Genomic DNA, 17,524 nt, shown 5'->3' with positions numbered 1-17,524 from the left:
TTCGTGGGCCTATAATAGGGCTTGAACCAAAGGCTTAGGGCTGTCCCTTAGCTCTTTTGCTCAAGGCTAGTGCTATACAACTTGAACCAAAGCTCTGCCTCTGGCTTTTTAATTGTTTTAAATTTAATTGATGAACACCATTACTTGTGTTAGTAGAATTTCGAAAGGGACTGACAAATGGCCATTCTCTTCAGGGTTTCAAAAAATGATATACTTTGGCTGGGCACTAGTGGCTTATACCTATAATCATAGCACTCCGGGAGATTGAGACCTAGGATTGCAGTTGGAAGCCAGCCCGGGCAAGTAAGCCTGTAAGACTCTAATATCCAATAAACTACTTAGAAAAGGCTCAAAGTAGCTCTGTGGCTCAAATGGTCAAATGGTAGAATGCTAGCCTTGAGCCAAAGAAGCGTAGGAATAGTGGCCAGGCTTTCTTTCAATGGAAACCCTAGGATGGGCACAAAAAAAAAAAAAAAAAAAAAGGGACAGAGACAATTTTGGACATGCAGCCACCAGAGGGTAGAAAAGAGTAAAAATACTTTGTATAGATAGCCAGGTTTTTGTTTGTTTGTTTTTTTTCCAGTCTTGGGCTGGAGCTCAGGGCCTGAGCACTGTCCTTGAACTTTCTCAAGGCTAGAGCTCTACCTCTTGATCCTCAGTACCACTTCTGGCTTGTTTTTGTTTTTTGTTTTTTCTATGTATGTGGTACCAAGGAATTGAACCTGGGTCTTTATGCATGCTAGGCAAATAGTCTACCACTAGGCCAAATTCGCAGCTCCCCTCCCCCCGCTTTTTTTTTTTTTTTTTTGCTAGTCCATGGCTTGAACTCAGGGCTTGGGCACTGTCCTTGAGCTTTCTCAAGGCTAGTATTTACCACTTGAGCCACAGCACCACTTCTGGCTTTTTCTGTTTGTGGTACTGAGGAATCAAACCCAGATCTTGGTACATGCTAGGCCAGCACTCTAGCACTATGCCTCACTCCTGGCCCCTAGGATTACTATTATAAACCAGAAGCTTTCAGCTTTAAATCATGTCAAAGGTGTTTTTTCCTTTAACCTCTACTCTTTTCTATAATCTATATAACCCTTTATTTTCTGACTCCCCACTTATCCCTCCATCCTCATTTTCTATATCTTCCACTATGTTCAATTTAATTCAGCCTCATACCTTTGGCTTAGCAGTAACATATCTTGTTATGTTGATTGCTTTTTACCTTGAGATTTTAAATGAACTGTCACCTCCCCATTGATTTTTTTTTTTCTAACATTCTTTCTAGGATAGACCTCAGGTCATTGTCATCAGTCTACTTTAAATCTAATGCTGATAGTGCCTTCTGACATTCTCTATTTACACTTTGGTATTAAATCCAGATTAAATTCAGATCTTGGACCATGCTAAACATATACTCAATTAGTAAGGTATGTCTCAACTACTATCTTACTTGCTAATCTGCTCTTTCATCTCTGAGTGTTACAGGAACTTCTTTAGCTTGTCCTTGACATTTCATAGAGAACCTGGCTCACAGTAGATATTGAAAATAAGTAAAATAGTGTGCATATGGGTGTACCCCCCCCCATTCACTTTGGTCCTGCTGCTTGAACTCAGGGCCTGTGTACTATCTATGAGCTTTTTGGCTCAAGGCTAGCATTCCACTCCTTGAGCCACAGGTCAGCTTCTCCGTAGGAGATAAGAGTCTCTCAGCCTTTGGGGCCAGGGCTGGTTCAGACTATCACCTTCAGATTGCCTCCACTTGAGTAGATAGGTTTTCAGATTGGAGCCACCAGCTCAGCACTACGCTAGAATTTTTCAATTAACATTTGAAATAGTTTATCTTTGAGAGAGAACTAATGATTGTGATGTTTTATTTGAAGATAGTTTAAATTTAAATAACAATATAAATTTTAATTTTGACATCTTTCTCACTGTTGTGATTTATTTAACTCTAATTTGAATGTCAGTTATGAATCCTTTTATGTTAAATGACTGATCCACCATTATATAACCACTAAGCAAGGAACCTTTATCCACTCATTCAGCAGTTAGTAAATATGAGATATAAAGCTGGATGTTGGTGGTTCATACCTGTAATCCTAGATTCTCAGAGCCTGAGCTCCGAGGCTCAAGATTTGAAGCCAGTCCAGGCAGGAAAGTCTGTAATACTCTTATTTCCAGTTACTCAACAAAAAGCTGCAAATGTAGCTGTGGCTCAGGTGGTACAGCACCAACCTTGGGCAAAAAAGCCGTAGGAGAGGAAGAGTCCTGAGTTCAGTCTCTAGTACCTGCGTGTGTGTTTTGTATGTTTTAATTCCTGAAATAGTCTTGGGAAAGAGATCCATTGTTATCCCCATATAGTTAGGAAAACTAAGCCTTAGTGGTATTGCATAATTCAACTAAGGTCACTATCTTTAGTTGAGTGTGTTTACAGGGGAGTAGTTTGAAGCCAGGCAGTCTGACTGCAGAACTATGCTCTTAACCATTATTCTAAATTATGAAACCCTTATGAAGATTCATCTGGCAGCAGTCTCCAGGATAGGTTTTAGATTTTACAGTAAGCAAGAAAAAGGATGGCTTCCAACTGTCTAAAGACATATCAAAAATATTTTTTACTTGAGGATACCTCTGTAATCCTTTATTTAGGTCAAATGAAAAAGAATTTATGTGTGCACTGGTGACACATCTTTAATCCTAGCTATTCATGAGGCTGAGATTCTGAGGATCACAGTTTGAAATCAGCTTGGGCAGGAAAGTCCACAAGACTTTTTTCTCCAATTAACCTATAAAAAGCTGGAAATGGAGAGGCAGTGGTACATTGCTAGCCTCAAGGAAAAATAAATCAGCAACATTGCCCAGGTCCTGAGTTTAAGTCCCAGGATAGGCACAAAGAAAAAAAAATTACGAACCAGATAACTTTAAGATTGAAGTTCAAAAGGATATCAGTTTGTTGTTGTTGTAAGACTTAACTTTTGCTGTTATCTATTCTGAATCTATTGTTCATATTCCTGAAAAATGCCCATTATTTTGATTTCTGGATGCAGACGATGATTTTCCTCTAGAGCGCAGTGCATTTTACTTCTTTCTAGTTCTAAATATATAGACACTAAAAATCATTAACAAGTCTGGACAGTTATTACTTCTAATCAGCTCTAATTCAATTAAACCAAAACAATAACATTGAGACTTTCCCTTACATTTTTCCTACCATCCAATCAACACACCAGAGATCTATTTCTAGGATTTCTCTGTTCTTTCCTTTCTGGTCTCCCTCTGGGAAAGTGCTTTGGTGTAGACAGTAACAAACCAAACAGCAGCAGGCAAAAGAAATGAGCTCCTTTCTCCACCAGAATAGGTAGGGAGAGGGTGTAAAATCTCCCTATCCAAGAGAGTAGAGGCTTAGGTGGGATTGCACCTCCACACCCTATCCCAGCAGGAATTCTTCAGAGATTGAATAGTCTCCGCTTTAAATATAAATAAATAAATATATAAAACTTCCCCCTGTCTCTCTCCACCTCCTCCTCTCTTTTTTTTTAATTTCCTATAATAAAGTTTCCTATTGGATGAGGTCAGCTCCCTGATTTATGCCTGGCTCCTATTGGAAGCTTGCAGAAGCTGACATCACTTAGGAAAGAGAGGGGGTAGGGCTGCCAGATCAGTTTGTCACCACCCAGGCTCCCTTGCCTTTGGCTGGGTGCAACTTCCATTTTAGGTGTTGGATCTGAGGAGGAAAAAAAAAGGAAGAGAGAGAGAGAGAGAGAGGGAGGGAGAGAGAGGGAGGGAGAGAGAGAAAGTGAGGGAGAGAGCAAGAAAGAGAGCGAGAGAGAGAGAGAGAGAGAGAGAGAGAGAGAGAGAGAGAGAGAGAGAGAGAGAGAGCGAGAGCGAGAGCGAGAGAGAGAGAGAGAAAGAAGAGCAGGAAAGGACCTGAAAGGAGGAAGAGGTGGCGGAAAGCAACTGCTTTGCTGGATTTGTCTTTCTCAGCACATTGGCGAAGCCTTGGGTTTCTTTCTTAAAGGACTGCTTTTTAGAAATCCACATTTGAGGTGTGTGCTTTTTTTTTTTTTAATTGTGTACAGTTGGGTAAAGGAGGAAAACCCAAGTTGATTTTCGTCTTGACGGTAACTAGAGGGAATTTAAAAAGGGGCGAGTCTGTTATGCTGACGGGTGACTTTTAAGAAATTATTTTTCTTTCTTTCTACTTTCTATACTTTGGGAGGGATTTTAGTATCTTTTTTTTTTTTAAGTAAAATATTCAAGACCTAGGTACAAACTTCTAAGTCTAGTACAGGCAGAGATGCGAGGGAAAAGATGAGTTGTGTAAATTGGTATTTCTGTGTATTCTTTGAATATGTTTTCTAGATTAAGCTAACCTACTTCTGTTTGCAGAACCAAAATCAAAAGTTACGTGTTTTTGGCATGTTGCGTGTGGGCTGGGAAAGGAATTTTTCCGAGTCTGAAGCTACGTTACACAGATGGTTCTTCATATGGTTCAAAACTTTCATTTCTTTTTTCCTCCTTTTTATTATTGGGTTTATGGAAATGGAATGTTGCAGGGAGCTAAAAGTTTCGGTGGTATTGTTCCCCCCTCCCCCCCTGAGAGTTTGAACGGCCCAGATCTGTTTCAACCCTGCTGTTCTAGTTCTAGGGTGGGTCCCTCTTTTACTTCTCCAGGTGCTGTGGGTAGAAGCCTTTAGCCAGAGACTTAACCTCCCTGCTTATGGATCTGTGTTTACCATTTCGGACCTCAAATTGTCCATCTGAAACTACCTTTGGTGATCAAGATTTGTGAACATTGTTAGATTCAACCTGTAAATTCGTTACCATTTGGGTGACGTGCTTTAAGGGATAGGGAATTCTAACTACACGTTGTCTTTCTTCTGTATTTAATGGCCACGCACCTGAAAATATTTTCAGTTCCATGGTTTTTGGGTGGGTAGGTGTGGGCTGTGTAAGTTTGAAAGAAACTATTTCATACAGACTTCAGTATTGAAAATGTACAGTATTTGAGAAAGCACAAAGGGGAGTGGTTTTTTTTTTTTAAATTGTAAGCCAATTATAAAGTTGTTTTTTGGAGGTGAGTTTTTTTCTTTTAGTTCTTTTACCAAAATCAGAGCTTGTGTTAGAACTGAAGGTCTATGACTGTTTTCGTATCTCGTATTTAATCTTAAGATTTGCTTGGTGGTTGTTTTTAGAGATACATTTTTGCAGAAGTACTGTTTCTAGATAATTATATAGCCAACTCATCAGGAGCTGGAAACTGGAGTATTTCTTTCTCTCTCTCTCTCTGTCTCTTATATGCGAATCAGTCTGAAAATTACAGCTGAAAGACACTTCTTTAATTGTAACAAGATGTGTAAGCTACTCATTAGCTTTAAACTAGTAGATATTTTTTAATAAACGCTGGTTCAATATATTCCCTTCCTCTATTCTTTTTGGACTTCCTCTTTTCTAGAGTGAAACCATTTCTCGAAGGATGATTTCATCCTTGTGATGTTGTAGCTCTGGAGGAAATAGAACTTTGTTTCTCTGAACATAATCTAAGTGAGGACTACAGGAAAATTTTGGTGTCTGGATCTCATAACATGCATTTGAAAAGAAAGAAAAAGAATTTGTATGTATAGTACTCATTTAATCTTTTTCCAAATTTCTTCCCAACGTTCTCTGCCTTGCATCCATCCTAGGGAGGGTTCCTGGTGGATCTTCGGAGGCTTGGTCATGTCGATGCTCGAGTCTGTTTCCTACTCAGCCTTTAGGGGGAGGGATAAGAAAATCTGAAGGCGCAGTACAAAGGCAGTTTGAAAATAGGTTCTGGATGACTGAGTGATGGTGATTTGGGTCCAGCTTTAAATCTGGGCTTTGTGTACCTATAATGAACACCACATTAACTAGAGTCCAGGACTGTCTCCATGAACCAAGTCATTGTTTTGACTGGTGTGTAGTTTAGAGCCTTTGGGGTGGTAAGATGGAAGATATGTCTTCTACTTACTTCACCTCCCCTGGTTCTTTCAAGGGTCATAGGAAAGGGTGCAGATGAGTAAGTCTTTTATTTTTATAATATTGTTTTGTTCCTGATTTTGATTTCTGGGTAAGAAGAGAAAGGATGACAAGTATGAGTTGAACAGATTCTTTCTTTGCATGCCTCCTATGTAGTACTACTGGTTTCTTTGTTATGCGAACAAGGTAGTGTGGTCTGTGTTTCAGGTGGGGATCTCTTGACTGGCTGGAGTTGTATACCTTTCTTAGGATTTCAGTTTTGACAGAGGGGCTAGAGCATGTTCCCAGCGAGTATTAAATTGGGACCGACTATAGATCTGGGGAAAAATAATAAAAGTGCCACATAATTACAATACAATCTCAGGTTTATCAAGCAGTTGCTCTCTAGGGATGAATGAGATAGGAGACATGCAAATAAATTAGACATAGATCACTATCAGTTGGAATAACAAAATCATTAGCTCTGTGTAATTTATTGTTTTCTATCTGGGTACCTGATGGTCCCCATTAGTTACTGCCAGGTCCTCCTGTTCTTACCCTCCCCCTCCTTGTGGTTGTTGTTTTTCTTATGTGTTAAGCATTTTGCATAAAATGTTTACTTACTTTCCGACAACGGCCATTTTTTTTTTTAACAAAAGGAATTTGAGATTCTGAAACCTGAGGTTTGCTAGAAGTCTGAATGCATATAAATGGTGGAAGCCGGGATTAACTCTATCTGACTGACTGCAAAGTCCGTGGACTTCAACACTAATAAACTATAATTCTCCTGCCAGAGTGATGGGAATAACAGCTAGAGCTAAATTGAGCCCTTGGTAGAAGCAGAAGAGTTTCAACTTGGATAGGGTCAATAATCACTTAGATATTCCTCATCCTTCATGTTGGGTTAATACAATATATATAAAATGTTCATTTTTTTCTTTTTAGATTTCATGTGAACTGGATATGTTAGAAAAGGATATGCTTTTTAATCTTTAGAACAGATGATATACATGCCATTGCTATCTTTTAGCATTGCTGGGGATTGAGCTCAGGGTCTTTTAGGCATGCTAGGCAAGTGCTGTGTTACTGAGTTATGTCCCCAGTCTTGTTTTCTTAATTTTTGACTTCCTGGAATTGTCTCAGAGTGGAATTTCTTCTTCAGAGAAGTTTCAGCCACTTAGTTTGGAATGACACCACCTTGTAGGAGTAGTGGGAACAGTGTTTATTGAAATTGTCTGATTTTCCTCTTCCCTCTAGACTATGAGCTGCTTAGGTGTAGGTGCAGTCTTATCTTTTTAGTATCTGTCTCAGTGTCTGTGTACTGAGATAGTAATTTACATACTTCATAGGATTCAGTGAAGACTTGCATGGAAAGCTTGAGAGGAAGTTGAGATGGGAAGGAAAACAACATAAATTGAGAACATTCCCATGTAATTGTGAAACTCTTATGGTAGACTGTGGTTTCAGTCTTTTATACACCTCTTACCTCCTATTTTTAAGCAGTGTTTCTGAAAATAATGGAAGGTTTTAAGTTTTACTCTTTTTTTGGGCAGTCATTCCAAAGAACAGTATGAAAGGTAGGGGTCTCAGGTCATTTAGAACAGGCAGCTATTTACTGAAAACCTTAAGTGTAGCCATTTTCTAAGGAGAGCAAAAAAGAGCAGCAGCAGCAGCAAGGAGGAATGAGTTTTTTTTGTTTTTTTTTTGGCCAGTCCTGGGCTTGAGCTCAGGGCCTTGAGCACTGTCCTTCGTCTTTCTCAAGGCTAGAGCTCTATCACTTGAGCCTCAGCACTACTTCCATCTTTTTTCTATATATGTGGTACCGAGGAATCGAACCTGGACCTCTAGGCCAAACTCCCTCCCTGGAATGAGGGGTCTTTACACCTGCTAATAAAAAGGTAAAGCATAGTTCTTCTGCAGGTGTCCTGCAGTCTTAGTTACTCAAGAGACTGAGATCTGAGGATTATGTTCCAAACCAGCCCTGATAGGATTGTCTGTGATACTCTTTATCTCTAGTTAACCCTCCAAAAACCAGAAGTGGAGCTGAGACTCAAGTGGTAAAGCACTAGCCTGAGCACAAAACTCAGGGACAGTGCCAAAACCCTGAGTTCAAACTCTAGGACCAGTGTTAAAATACAGAATGAAACAAGAAAGAAGCTGAAGTTTTTGGAATGGTAGTTCGGGACACCAGTACTTTAGAAGCATGTTTGTGATTATTTTTGTCCCCTAGTTCTGAGCTTTGAGCAAACTATAGGCAAACACTCTGCTACTAAATACATCTCTAGCCGCTGATATTGTATATATGTAACATATATATTTTCTTTAGCCATGGGACTTTAAGAGAATTTGTTCATGAACTATATTGCAATGTTTATATATTTAAAAACCAAGTAATTTTTCATGAATAATTTAGAATCATAATTATAACAGGAAACTTGCCTGAAGGAATGAGCCTCTAGGTAATTGGGATGTGAATAGCTACAAATACATTTTTTTTTCATGTTCCCTTCCCTGAGGGAAAAGGGTTAAGTGTCACATGAGTTGAAATAGAGATTACTTGCCCTGAAAGATGGAGCTGCCTCCAAAGTTCCCAATAGTGTATTGCAATGCATAGCCTGGCAGGGAGATTATAGGAGGCTAGAACAACTGCTTTGGTTAGGACTAATAGGGCAATTGGAGTGTGACTTTGTATTTAATTGTATAATGTATTTTTTTTTGTGTGTGTGTGTGGGTCTTCAGGCTTGAACTCAGCCTGGTCACTATCCCTGAACTCTTCAGCTCAAAGCTACTGCCCTACCCCTTGATTGAGCCACAGCCTCACTTCCTGTTTTCTAGTGATTAATTGGAGATAAGAGTCCCACAGTCTTTAATAGTGCCCAGGCTGGCTTTGAACCACAATCCTCAGATCTCAGTCTCCTGAGTAGCTAGGATTACAGGCATGAGCCACTGTGCCTGGCTATAAAGTATTTTTTTTGTACATTTTCTCCCTAATTTGCTTGGAGTTGCATGCTGTTGGTTATCAAATATTAAATACCTTTATTAAGTTCAGGGACAAATGTGATACCCATTTTTAGGGCTGGACTGGTATGGGCAATTTAAATCAGGCATTTAGTGGGGGCATTACAGTGATTCAAAGACTTTTCCTAAAGTACTATGTGCTGGTCAGCAATAGGTGATTTGCTCATGACTATCATAAAACATGCCCCGTTGTATGATGATATAAGTGGTGAATACAAGGTCATACTTATACTCAAGCAGCTCAGTCTAGGTTGAACACATCTTTATTTCAAATTTATAGTAACTCTTGTATCTCTTTCATTCTCCTAGACACAGATTGTGATATTTTGTTTCAAATGTCACTATTATATATTTTGTGATCAGTATGCTGGCCAGAAAGTTTTGAAGCTGAGTGTTCCATTAATAGGCGAGCTAAGGCAGCGTAGTGTGGTAGCTAAAAGCACTGATGCTGGAACCATCCTGGTTCATGTCTCCCTGTGACTCAGAGGGCAAATTGTTTAAGCATTCTGCCTTAGTTTCCTTGTCTGTGAGGATTACAGTATTAAACTACCCTTTAAGATTGTCATGACAATAAAGTGATTTGCTATATAAAATTCATAGAACAATGCACAGCTCATAGTAATACCTTGATTTTTACTATTAGAACTAATGAGTTCACACTTCAGCTGTTCATTGGATGAAATGTTTTCTGCTTTTGTTTTTGTTTTTGTTTGTTTGTTCAGGGGACTTGAACTCAGGGCCTGGGAGTTGCCCCTGAGCTCTTTTACTCAAGACTAGTGCTCTACCACTTTCAACCCACAGCTCCACTTCTTTTCTTCTTCTTCTTCTTCTTTTTCTTTTTTTTTTTTTTGAATTGGTTGTGGGGCTTGAACATTTTGGCCTGGGTATTGGTCCCTGAGCTCTTCAGCTCAAGGTTACCCCCTGCTCCTTGAGCCACAGCCCTACTTTCTGTTTTCTAGTGATTAATTGGAGATAAGAGTCTCAAAGTTCTTTAATGGCCAGGCCAGCTTTGAATTGAGATCCTCAGATCTCAGCCTCCTGACTAGCTAGGATTCCAGGCATGAGCCACGTGTCTGGCTTCCACTTCTGATTTTTTGACCATTAATGGTGTCTCACAGACTTTTCCAGCTGGGGCTGGCTGTGAACCATGATCCTCATACCTCAGTTTACTGAGGATTACAAGCATGTGAACTAGCAGTTCCCAGCTGCATGAATTTTTTTTTTTTTTTTTTTTTGCCAGTTCTTGGGCTTCAGCTCAGGGCCTGAGCACTGTCCTTGGACTTTCTCAAGGCCAAAGCTCTACCACTTGAGCCACAGCACCACTTCTGGCTTTTTCTATGTATGTGGTACTGAGGAATCAAACCCTGGTTTTTATGCATGCTAGGCAAGCACTCTACCATAAGACCAAACTCTTGGCCCCAAATGTTTTTTGGTTTTTGGTTTTTGGTTTTAGATGCGATTGTCGAATAGCCTAGGCTGGGCCTCTCGAGTGGTTGGATTATAGGCTTATGCCATCATGCTTTCTGCTAACTTTGTTTTATTTATTTATTTGTTTTTTACAATTGGGGAAATAAGCTTTGTTAATAGTAGACAATTGTAGAGTTGTATGGATCCGGTTGTCCAAAACTGGTGGTTTGAGAATGGATAAAATGAGGTTAATGGGGAAAAGACTAACAATAGGGCCTTATAATACTTCTTTATACTAAATACCTTAAAATAATTTCTTCAAAGACTTGATACTTTGCACCCTGAAATACAAAATTACTCTTATTTTTTTTCTGTATGCAAGAAGCAGAACTAGAGCACCAAAGGTTTTTATTTTTATTTTTTATTTTCAGCAGAGAATGGATTACAAAGGTTTTGTTTGGGTTTAGTCTTGACTTTGAACTGATTCTTTACCTCTAAGTCTTGCTTGTCCAACCAGGAGTCTGTAAGGTAACATTCAGTTCGGAGTGCTTGTACAGGAAGCAATTACATAAGAACCAAGGCAGGGTTTTGCTATACTTTTTCTTGCAATGAACTGCCTCTTTTTTTTTTTTTTTTTTGCTCCAGGAAACATTCTTTACTTGAAGCCCTTATTTAAGAACATTCACAAGCAGACATGTAGAAATTGGGTTCACCACTGCTTCCTGTGAAAAGTGTGTTTCTAAAAAGGGTCTGCTTTTCTAGGTGGAAAAGCCAATCTGTGGCCATGTATGTGTTAGATACAGCCTCACCTGGAAATGTGTATGTTTCTTCCAGCCTGGGATTTTCTTTCTCTTCCTTCCCCCTCACCCCCCTCTGTCTTTCTCTTTCTTTCACCAGTCATGGCTTGAACTCAGCCTGAGCACTGTCCTTGGGCTTTCTAAAGGCTAGTGCTCTAATGCTTGAGCCACAGTGCCACTTCTGGCACTGTGTATGTGTGTATGTTTGTGGTACCAAGGAATTGAACCCAGGTCTTCATGCATGCTAGGCAAGTACTCTACCACTGGGCTAAACTCCCTGCCCCTGGGAATTTCTTCCTTTCCCTTTCTTTTTTCCTTCTTTTCTCTCTGTCTCTCTTTCTATCCCTCTTCCTCCCTCCCCCCCCTCGCTCTCTCTCTTTCCCCTCCTTCCTTCCTTTCCTCCCTCCATCTCCCCCTCTCTTCTCTCCTCGCCTTCCCTCCTTTTTTTCATATGTTGCTTTAGTATATTAGTTTTACAAGGGGATTTTTTTTTGGGTGGGTCTTGGAGCTTGAACGCAGTCTGGGCACAGTCTCTGAGCTCTTCAGCTCCAGGCTACCACCCTACCCTGGGCCTGGGTATTGTCCCTGAGCTCTTCAGCTCAAGGCTAACTCCCTACCCTTGAGCCAAGCCCCATTTCCCATTTTCTAGAGGTTAATTGGAGATAAGAGTCTCAGGTCCTTTTGTGCCAGGGCTGGCTTTGAACCTTGATCCTCAGATCTCAGCCTCCTGAGTAGTTAGGATTACAGGCATGAACCACCACGCTGGCACAAGGGGATGTTTTCTTTTGGCCTGTTCTGGAGCTTGAACTCAAGGCCTGGGCACTGTCCTTGGATACTTTTGCTCAAGGACAGCACTCTGCCATTTGAGCCCCAGTGCCACTTCCAGCCTCTTTTGTGTATGTGGTACCAAGGAATCCAACCCAGGGTTTCATACATGCTAGGGAAGCACTCTACCACGAGGCCATGTTCCCAGCCCAAAGGGATGATTTTTTTTTTTTTTTTTTTTTTTTTGTCAGTCTTGGGGCTTGAATTCTGGGCCTGGGCACTGTCCTGAGCTCTTCAGTTAAGGCTACCTACCACCCTACTTTTAGGGCTGGGCATTGTCCCTGAACTCTTCAGCTCAAGAATACCAATCTAACTCTTGAGTCACAGCCCCACTTCCCGCTTTCTAGTGGTTAATTGCACATAAGAGTCTCTAGTCTTTAGTTCTCAGGCTGGTTTAAACCGAGATCCTCAGATCTCAGCCTCTTGAGTAGCTAGGATTACAGGTGTGAGCCACTGTGCCTGGTAAGGGGTGTTTTTTTTTTTTTGTTTCTTTCTTTTTTTTTTTTTAATTGTGATTTCCCTACATACATATAATGGACCTTTGTCAGACCCACTCCATCCCTCTTCCCACTTTTTTTTTTCTTTGCTTGTTCTGGGACTTGAACTCAGGGCCTCCAGCTTTCTGGCCTTCACTTGGTTTTGCTGCTCACTAAGGGCACCATACCAGCATACTTGAGCCATACCTCCAGCCTTGCATTTTGCTGGTGAATTCACTAGATAGGGGGGAACTTTCTGATTTTTTGTTGTTGTTGTTTAGAGAATTCTGCCTGAATTTGTGTGTCATCCTTGCACAAGGGCCATGTCATTCTTCTCTGCCATTCCTATTTTAGTATATGTGCTGACAAAGTGAGCCCAAGTTTCTTTTGATAGAAAGGATGTTGCTTCTAGTTTATTTCATGAAGATGAGGGATTACAGTTGCAATTTGGGAAGATTCATCTAAGTAATTCAGGTAACTTTGATAGTCAGATGTAGATTCTCATCTACATTTCCTAATTGATTATATTCATTGTGGTACAATTAACAGTAAAGCAAAGGAAATTTACTTTTCTCAGAGTAAACTACACGTTTTGTGAGTGTGTGTGTGTTTGTGTGTGTGCTTGTGCTCATCCTATGTTATTACATATTGGACTGAAATAGCAGATTTCTCGTTATATGGAGTGGAAATATTTTTGTTTTAGAAATCTTATATATTAAGAAAACTAAAATTTATTCTGGTGGTTGAAGACATTGTGATAGAAACTAGGTCAACTTTTCATTAGCTTTATTACAGTATCTGCAGTTCCCATCTCACTGCCAGTGAGGCACATCTCATTGAAATAAAGTAACTGGTGTATATTCAATACGCTTTTAAAATAGAGGCTATTTTAAAAGAGAAATGGGTGCCAATCTGATTTCTTCCCTGCTTCTTTGTTGGGATGAGGGAAGTTCTGTTACTTCTCTGCTGTTCTGCTCTCCATGGCTGACTTTGTAAACCAGGGCACAGTGGCCTTCTTGTGTATCTTCCTGGCTGAAGGTCAGTCAGATGGGGAGGTGAGGGTGCAGGAGCCACTGATTGACAGACCCAATATCCCAGTTAGGGAAACATAAAAGGTATGGAGTCTGTTGTCATCTACATTTCACCAAATAGACCTAATGAATGTTTGCCCTCACAGAGCTTACCTTCTGGTTGTGAGAGGCAGCTGATGGGGTGGCTCCAGTAGTAGTGGGATGCCTTGAGTTCAAACCTCAGTACTATCTAAACCAAACCAAAATTGCGTCACATTTGTGAGAGACAAATGCTATCTAAGCAAATAAATGTGTAATAAATATACCAGGGTGTGATACTCCCGTTGAGAAGCAGAATAAGTAGGATGGGGAGTAGAGGATCAGATGGGAGAGAGATTATTTTTAAAGAGTAGTCAGGGGAGGATTTTTATATATGGGAGAAAGACCAAAGAAATGGAGAAGGGTGGAGTCCATGTAGATAGGAGGAGTAGAAACTGCAAGGCTGGTTGGTGGCTGCCACAGATCAGGAGAGATGCAGAGGAAGGGTTACAGGTAAAGCAGTAAGAGCCCTGTTTGGAGGGGTCCATCTGGTGTGTATGAAGGGAAAAGAGGGGATTCATTGAGGACTTTGTTTAGCATTGTACAACCCAAGTCATCTCCTTACTTCAGGCTTCAGAGGAGCAGCAGTTTCTGCCAAATTCTTCCTAAGTTGAAGCCACTTGCCTCCATCTTTCTTCCATTGTAGAAACTCCAGAACAGTTTTTAATGAACAGAAGCAACAGTTAAGACCCTGACTACATTTGCTGGTTTGATGTTTTTGATCACATATTATTAGACTTACCACATATACGTGCTGTTTCTTGTTTAGCTCATTTGACCAAAAGTTCCTGCTAGCTTGTTTTTTCTCTCTGTTATGTCTCTCTTCTCCTACCGTTCTCCCTGTGTCCTTTGTCTTTTTTTTTCTTTCTTCTTCCTATTTTTTTTTTTTTCATCAGAGGTTACCATTGATTGATTGATTGTGCCAGTCCTGGGGCTTGAACTCAGGGCCGCTCGCTGTATTGTTTGAAACACAAGTCCTCCTTTGCCTTTTTGAAATAGAAGTCAGTCTTTAGATCTAGGACTCCTGAACAGCTAGGATTGATTTACAGGTGTGAGCTCCCAGTGCCTGACTAATTCTACCCATACTTGTTTTGCATATCAAGGGTGGTGATCATCCTTGTTAAAGTAACTGTCAGGCCCTGTTTTTCCCTTTCTAAATATGTATGGTTGGGTCCTTAAGGATTGTCAAAGATACATAAACGGAGGGGCTTTGGTTGAGCTGGTGAAGAGGGTATAACTTGGAGTTCTCTGTCAACCTTGTATAAGAAAGTTAGAGGGTATTTGATTACCAGTGTATCTGTCTTTTGAATCACCCACTCTTCTCACTTTCCCTCCTGGTTCAGCTAGTCCCTCAGTAAAAGACTCTGTTTGGAGTTTTAACCCTGGGGCTTGACCTGATTACCTCTGTTCTACCTTTGAATTATATCTTTCTAGTTGTCATTCTGTTAGGTCATATCAGCCTTGGGAGATGACCTCCATTAATAGAATTTTTTTTAGTTAAAAATTTTTTTTTTTTGGTCCATCGTTGGACTGAACTCTGGTTCCTGAGCAGTTCAAGGCTACGGTTCTACCCCTTGAGCCACAGAGCCACTTCCAGTTTTCTGGTGATTAATTGGAGGCAGTGCCTGGGCTGGCTTTGAACCGAGATCCTCAGATCTTAGCCTCCTGAGTTGTTAGGATCACAGGTGTGAGCGTGTGAACCACGCCTGGCCAGAATCTCCCCTCCCCCCCTGCAAAACACACACACACACACACACACACACACACACACACCTCTGAGGACTCCTTGAAAACATGAAGTCCCCACTCTCCCTCCATTTCCTCCTTCCAGAAACTAAGGTATAGGGTATTGCTTTCCAGGTCATTCTGATCAGTCAGGTTAGAGTTCCACAAAAGCCTGAATATTGGGATTGGGCTTCTCAAATAGGTAGTTAGAATGAGAAGTAAGTTCATGTTAATACACATGGTGAGGACCTGGTTAATTTGAAGTGGTTCACCTCTGTGTTAACCTGGTATTGTTTGAAAGTATAGACATTGCTGATTTGAAGGTTATGCAAATACTTAGCACAGTATAGAGAACTTGTCTGCTGGGGGAAGGGAAACTTGTAGGCGCCATATCCATTTCCTCCATTTTGAAATTGTGGAACACTTCAGGAGAGGATGTTAGCATTGAAACTCAGCTGGACAATTTGTTTAAAACTGGACAGGAAAGGCCACTTTACTTCCTGTCTGAAAAGGAAGTGTTGGCTTCCTTCCTTCCCTCCTTGACTGACTAACTCTGGGCAATTTGGAATATGGGATGGGAGAGGAGCTGGTTATGTTACTACTCTTAACTAGTTACCAGTGCTTTAAGAAACTTTGCGTCAGTATTTATGTAGGCTGCGTAACCCTTTTGTATGTGCTATATTGCCTCGCCTTTTCTTTTCTTTTAACAGCAGCCCTGTAATAGAGTTGGCTTATGCTATTCAGGAAGTCTTTTAATTCCCAGACATGATTTTGTGTTAAGTTCTGTATGCACTTCCCCTAAGCTCTCCGACATTTGAAAATATCCAAGGAGTTGTAGGGGGAAAAACTAACCCATTTGATTCAGAGGAGCGAGTTGTAGAAAGGAGAAAATAATTGAGCAAGAGGGGAGCGAGGGTAACAAAGGTTTCTTATTTTTAACTTGAGCCAAGAAAGCATTCCAAGTGGGGCCAGTTGGCACTCTTCCTGCTATTTTAGTCCAGGCTTCTCCTTCCTACTGACCAGTCAATTGTATTAAGTGTTTGATGTGAGTCTGAACTGTGGTCTCAGGAGGTGGGGGAGATTAAAAGGGGGGGCACTTGGTGGAAACAGCTGTTGCCTTCATCAAACCAGCGCAATTATTCTTCTTTTCAGAGTATTTGGGGTGAGGGGTGGCTGAGGGACTGGAACTCTGGGCAGCAGATTCCCAGTAACAGCCATGTAGCAGGAATGGATTCTCAGGCACTCTTAATACTATGTGGGATATTGGCTAGTTGGAATGTAGCTAAATTTTTCAGTCACATTCTTTTCTCTGACTCCCCTTGCTCTAATTCTTTCAGTCCTGGGCTTGCTTTGGAGCATGACAGGGGAAGCTAGATAGTAAAACAGATTCATCCTTCTCATCCATTAAGTATTCAGTCAAATCTTGGGCCCTCCAGGGATTTCCACCTTACCCATTCTTTGATTCCTTTGGTTGGGTTTTCCAAATGTGTGTCTGGGAACAACTAGAGATACAATTTAGAATCAGGACCTTTGGTAAAGTCAAGTTGAATTACAATGGGTTGCTCCTTCAGACACCGGGGTGACTATTTGTGAGTCAGCATCCCCTCTGTTTCACCTGCTCAGTGTGATGCAGAGAACCTGCCTGGCATTCTTCTTGGGAGGGAGCATTGGTATGGGTGTGTTCAGTTCTCTATTTGTGGAGTGTCTTATACAACCTTTTTTCTTTTTTAATATCAATATTCTTTCTTTTTAGGTGTTGCTATTTTAATTCTCAAAATGTTTTCTTAGCATATATTCATTATGCTGAGGGGGCGTTTTCATTGTTACATCTCCCCAAGTTTACTCTGTATTCCAGTCAGTCTCACCCTCTCTTACACACACTCTCTGTCCCCCTTAATCTGTTTCTGCATCCCTGTTTCACTCTGTGGTACTTAATTGACTAATTTATTTTGGTCTTGACTTAGGGAGCACTGAATAAGAATACTAACATTTGTAACTAAATTTTCAAGCTTCTTAGGGGAAAAAGGGAGTTAGTTGCATTTGGTGCTAGGGAAGAGGTCATAAACTTTCTTTTTTGTGATTTAGTGATGGAATTTGCAGTGGCTAGCCCCTAGCTGTTGAGTTCTCTTCTAAAGCATAATGTTGCTAGGTTTTAGTTGTATTTTTTTGTCTTGTTTTCTATCCTTCCCTAGAATAGCTGACT

The 17,524-nt window shown here is 40.6% G+C and overlaps 1 protein-coding gene and 1 non-coding gene across 8 annotated transcripts in view; one reads left to right on the top strand and one right to left on the bottom strand.

Moving 5' to 3' along the window:
• Ctnnd1 (catenin delta 1) overlaps positions 1-17,524 on the top strand; it is a 58,562-nt gene that overhangs the window by 2,387 nt on the left and 38,651 nt on the right. For 6 of the 7 annotated variants that reach the window (XM_090347642.1, XM_090347641.1, XM_090347643.1 and 3 more), the window contains exon 1: positions 3,631-4,034. The exons of the other annotated variant lie outside the window; for it this stretch is intronic. The gene's annotated coding sequence lies outside the window, so the exon portion shown is untranslated. Of the gene's footprint in view, positions 1-3,630; positions 4,035-17,524 lie in introns of those variants that run through there. 7 annotated transcript variants of the gene reach the window in all.
• LOC150052619 (U6 spliceosomal RNA) lies at positions 12,761-12,865 on the bottom strand. Its single transcript, XR_016538204.1, has one exon. It is a non-coding gene; the product is annotated as a U6 spliceosomal RNA (small nuclear RNA).

This window comes from Megascapheus bottae, chromosome 16 (assembly GCF_031878675.1).
Source record: "Megascapheus bottae isolate mThoBot1 chromosome 16, mThoBot2.hap1, whole genome shotgun sequence".
Taxonomy (NCBI): domain Eukaryota; kingdom Metazoa; phylum Chordata; class Mammalia; order Rodentia; family Geomyidae; genus Megascapheus; species Megascapheus bottae.
Note: the sequence above shows the minus strand (reverse complement) of the source record. Positions and strands in the feature narration are given on the sequence as shown.